Below are 6,000 nucleotides of genomic sequence, written 5' to 3' on the forward strand. Positions count from 1 at the left end.
AAAAAAAAAGCGGAGGAACCTTTAAACCTATTGTTGCTTTTGTCCATTTTAAGGTGTTACCCTCACTATTGTGGGACCTTCCGTCAAAACCAGATACCAATTGTCTCTGTCACCTCCGATTATTACAATATCTGGCTGGACATCATCATGCATATTTTTATCAGTTGTAAATTTACCTTAATCTTTTAAAAATTGAATAGCATTGGCATAGACAAGATCATTTAAAACCTATGTTAAAAAGTCAAGCGTTTTCTTTTATTACCCACAATTCATGTGCTGAAAAGGTGGATTAATTAATGAATTTTAAGAAATGTGTTCTTCTTAATACCTGCCGTTCCTGGCAAGAGAAGTACAGGGCACACATATTGACATGTCATATTTTTGGAGTGATTCTGAGGCTGAAGAGACAACATAAGATGGAATTTCTAAGCAATAATAGCATCCAGCAATCATAGAAATCATAACAAACATCAAATTAGCATGTACGCTTGTCTATTATTTACTATATAAATGTTAGCAGCAGTACTCCATGTTTTTTTTAAACCACAGAATTATTATTTTTATTATTGTGGTTTTCTTTTAGCTGTAACAGAGTTTGTGCACTAGATGGCGTCCTCTGCCCACATTTCTCAATTCTTGCAGTGACCGTCTCTGGGTGGCTTCTGCAGCAGATCCACATGATTACTAGTACTAGTTAGGCCTGCACAATATACCGCAAATTTATCGTTATCGCAATATCCAGCTCTGCAATATGCATATCGCAAAAGACGGTGAATCTCGCAATAAATCGCAAACCCAAAATGTGTTAAAACAATCTTCTAGCAGCTTGAAGCATTTAACGAATCAAATAAATCCCTTTATGCTTTGACCAATCAGATGGACGCCTTCCCATTGTTGACCAATCAGATGGAGGCCTATTATGTTAACCCTGGTCCTGAAGAGCCTCAACCCTGCCTGTTTTCCAGCTCTCCTTAACCAGCTTGCTGTTGATTAGCTGACTTAAGTGATTTCACATCCTGATTGACTGAACACACCTGATTTTGGTTATGATTATCGAGCAGTCTAGGGAGAATTGGAAAACAGGGTTGAGGCTCTTGAGGACCAGGGTTAGCCACCCTGACGTTTGTCCCCCATGTCGATGAGGGTCATTTGGAGTATAATTTTTAAACTGTTGCAATGAAATGGGAATGATGTTTTTGTTTATTTTTCTATTTGTTTATTTACCGCAAATTTATCGTTATCGCAATATTGATCACTAATATCGCATATCGCAAGTTTTCCTCATATCGTGCAGCCCTAGTACTAGTACATTACTAGTACTAGTATATTAGTGATATTTTTTGCTGTTTACACTCCTGAAGATAACATTCATGGCAAGTGCTATTTTGTTTTCCTAACCTCCATTCCTCTTTGTGGCCATTTGGTCCAGTTGGTAGAAGTAGTTAGTTTGTTTTTCTCAGACCAGGCAGTCATGCCAGCTCTCCTGTCCAAATCGGTCTCAGGTCTGACTGGATGGAAGAAGACAGACAGTGAGAGCTGACAGGCTGATAAACGTCTTTTCTCTTTGCAGCAGCTCAGCCAGGACTTGACGGGGATTCAATGGACAAAGAGTCTGATTAAGAGGGACTGTCAGGAGATGACTTAGTGAACAGATTACGGCTGAAATCCATCAAAGAAGCCGGGCTCACTTTCGCAATAATTGAATAGTTAAAAAGCGTCATATTTTAAAATGATTCATTACTGATATTTGGCTGTTGCAAAATTAAGTAGGAAATAATTTGATAATTATTAATGTGCCATAGTATCTTTTGATTAATGCAACGCATTGTGTCATGCATCAGCACACAAGACGGCAGGAAACATAATAAGTCTTATGCAGGTCGGAAACGGAGGGGTTGTTCTTCAGACTCAACATATGAACTAACCACTGTCCAAATCACTTCAGATGTGAATAAATAACATTGTCTGCTTTTATTTTCTGATGGACACATGTCAGTGTTTGCAATTCTGTTTCTCTGATAGTCTTACATAAATAATCCCTAAGAGGTTCCCACGTGGCCCCAATTATATAGATTTGGTTCCATGTTTTAGGCTCTAGATGAGATTTTTTTATGCAGTGGTGTCACTCAAGACTATTTAGTTGTAAATCTATATATTATCGGGAATACGATTTTTTTTAAGGCTTGTTCAAAGAAGCATTGCTACTTTTCAACAAAATCAGCCTGTTGAGACGGTTGAGACCTAGAAACACAACATTCACAGGGAGGTGTTGTGGACATGTCCATCCCACTGACTGTATATGTGTGTGCTGTCTACCACAGAAAACCGAATGAAGTCAATTCAGTCGCCATTTTTTTCACAATACTGACGTCCCCATGCTGAGCCCAGACAATGTGAGTAAGTAGTGATTAGTCCAAATCAGTCTGAGTCAACATTTCTATGGCAACCACTCTCACCAATCAGGAGGGAACTTGTTGGAAGTCCACACATCTACTCTATTATTGAGGCATCTCATTGATCAGTTTATAACTTGACTAACTTGCAATAAGGAGAATATGTAATGAAAAAATATTATTAGAAAGAACAAAAAGTATCAGAGCAAGAATGGTTGTTCTGACAATTAGAATGAGTCAAAAAATGCTGTTTATTTCTCAATTGAAGTCTATGGGATTTTGGCTTCTTGGATTCAGTGTGTACTTACTGTTTGGAAAGCTAAGGGGAGGGGTGTAAGATACAATTAGCTTTCAGCACCCCTGACACACCAACAGTTTTTACATTATAATTCAAAGGCAAATTGTTTTAGTTCTTAATTGTTTTATCACATAAATAAATACAAATTTAATGGAATCTGGGTCATTAAAAGAGACAATGTTTCTTTGAAGTCTGTTTTCTGCAAGTGCGTTTAAGAGTGGCGCATATGCTTTGGTCTTTTCAGATTGTGGGAAACCACGGCATCTCCCAGCTTGTGCTTGTTTTTCAGAGGGCTGATGAAGTGCCTTACAAAGTGTTCTGAAGCAGAAAGAAAGGAGCTGAGGAAAATGCTGAGGGATGCTGTGAACTGTTTGAGTGAAGAGCGTTTGTGTGTGTTTGTCTGTGTTTCCATGCAAGTGACAGCTCGCTGCAGAGGCTGACAGCAGATAAACATGTTCCAGTAATTAACCTTGACAGCCCCAATGTGGTGCCAACGGCAGAAACCTGCTAATGACACAATTAATCCATAATTAAGGTATTCTGTCACACTGCTCCCTCTGTTGTGTGTTTGCTGGAAGGACTGCTTCAACCCATTTTGTGAACACAGAACAAACATGGTTTCTTCAAAAGGGTTTGTTGACCCAAAAGCTCTCGCAGTGATGAAATTCCATGTTTGTAACCACACTGATTAATAATCAGGGCAACCACTTGTTTGCACCATTGCTGAATGTGCGCCTGTGGTGAACACTTGCTAAAAACATAAATGTTTCTTTCTTAGGTTCACATTTTATTGTAAAATATCATTTACAAAATATCGCTCATGATCAGTTTAGGTAAAACAATGGTCAACTAATACCACTTTACATTCTGAGTCACTGCTAACCAAAAATATGTCATACATACACAGATATTATTGTGAACGTTTCAAAATACACAGACAACGGGTAACGTTGATTGATTGTGAACTGTCAACCAAAAAAATTCTTCCTTGTTTTTGCACAAACATGAGAGAAAAAAACAAAAACTGTGCAATTGTGCCATCAAGTGCAATTATCATTGATATAAACTGGCCTAACAGCTTTTAAACTGCACCTAACTCCAGTTATTTTCATTTGTAAAAAAGCTTCAGTTTCCTAAAAGGACCTATACTAATACATCTACCAGCTCAGATTCAACTGAGCACTTCTCTAGAACAAGTTAGGGATGCACATATCCTACACTGATAAGTATGTGGGTTGAAAATAAGAAAATGAAGTATATACACAACCCACTCCTCTTTCCATTCGCTGGGTGCGGTCCGTCTAGGCTGTTGACCAATCAACACAGCAGTTTTTGTAGGCTGCAGCTGTGATGGAGTATTTGCTCTCAGGATGTTCTGTGACTGTATATGTATTTATTTATTCACTAAGTGAATGCAGCAGGTTACAGTGCAGAGGAAAAATAACCTTTGCTGAGTCACGTCAGTTGCTGAATTCAGCCGTCTATGGCTAAAGCTGAGAGCAAAACTTTTAAAAAACTTTATTGTGCCAAATCTCCTTCAGAGCTCTTTTATAATGTTTATAGCTTTGACAGCTTTATTATGCACTTTGTCCAAAGCTGTGGAAGAAAGCCACATTCCTGGCTGAGTTTAAATAGACTTACAGGTGTTTCTGCAGCGGTGTCAATGTTCAGTAGGCATCAAAACTGATTCATGGTTGCTGGGTCAAACACAACCTAAATAATACAGCAGGCGAGTCAAGATGGAGTTCTTTGGTACTCTTTGACAGCTTCCAATGTAAACACACACATAACCACTTGCAGAGAAGGACTGTGCTATGCAGTGTACAGCTGTGTGTTTAATATCTGGTTTTAATCTGTGCGCGTTTGAATATGCTGGATTGGAGTTCAGATGTGCAACTCTGTGTTTGCATGTGCATGTGCGAAACGCCCCTTCTCATGCACACGCGCTTGTGTTTGTACATCTGCGGGGCTCAGAGCCGACAGGTGCATGACACTTCATCACTCAGGCTGGTATGGCGGCGACAGGCAGGAGGAGACACGACGCCAATGAAGGATGCTGGCTGGCGGCTGCTCAAAATGAACCAATCCCTGTGCACACAGTTTAGTAGGAGTCTTGGAGGAGTCTTATGTAGGACATAGACAGTCTGCAGAACCCCCCCCCCCCCCCGCACTTCCCCATTACCACTGTCTGTAATGCTTCAAATGGAAAGAGAAGCAAAGAAAACATCTGACTCGACTCATCACTCATCATCAGAAAAAGCTAGTGCAAAAGAGCTCTGCAGATCAAAGAGACATGTCAGATTCCCCTCCCCTTTCTTAAACTCATCCAGAAAGCCAGAGTGAGAGCTGTATCTATGCATACATGAGGATATATGTGTGTCTTGCAGAAACACTTGTCAAGCTCCTCAGCTCGTGTGCTTATATACTTTGTCACTCAGGAAAATGAAAAGTGTAAATCCAAATGTCAGCGACAGAGAGAAGATTCCTGACAGCATCCACCATCATGCTGTAGATTTTCCTTGTTCCTCCTCGTGGTTTTGGCTCGCTGGTCGCATTGCTGACAGCTCTGTGGTCAAGCGGGTGAATGAACGACCTGAGAACAGAGAAACAGAAAAAACAGAGTGGTGGTTGGTCTTTAAATGGACATAAACAAACAGCGGCCTTACATCAGCCAAGGTCAGTAATGCTTGTGCGTGTGCTTTCAGAGTACAAATTGCAATGAGACCTCTGCAGTATTCAGATGACAGAGTAATGGAGAGTGGGATATGTGTGTGGATTTTGGGTGTGTGTGCATGGCTGTCGCCAGTGCTCAGCGGTCCGGTCACTCAGCATCACATACACAGAGTTGACAGCTCACGCTTAAATGTGTCACTCGACATTACCCATGAAGCAACACCAGAAAGAGAGACAGACAGGACGGGTGCAGTTGAAGGTTTGAGCGTGGGTATGTGTGGCACTGTCAAAGAAGCAGAAAACGCTTGTGTTTTCATCTCTAATCTGTACTCTGATCCTTTAATCAAAGCTGCTGCTCTGATTTGGTTTATGACTTTAAGTACCACAAGAATCCATAGGCCTCCACGGGAAAATCCCACAAAGTGAAAAGGCATTATTTAAATTCCTTTGAGAATAGTAATCTCTGTTGAGGGTTTGTCAACAAATAAATGGTTCAAGTTAGTCTACACTGTGTTGACAGTGGTGTTAGACAAATCAAATGTCAACGGAAGTTCCCACTGAGATTAATTTCAGACAGAGTCACTCTTAGAACAACAGTGTTTTATTGTTTCTGAGATCTGCAATGATAGTTGAGGT

This window comes from Oryzias latipes, chromosome 9 (genome assembly GCF_053564925.1).
Source record: "Oryzias latipes strain Hd-rR chromosome 9, Olatipes_Hd-rR_3.1".
Taxonomy (NCBI): domain Eukaryota; kingdom Metazoa; phylum Chordata; class Actinopteri; order Beloniformes; family Adrianichthyidae; genus Oryzias; species Oryzias latipes.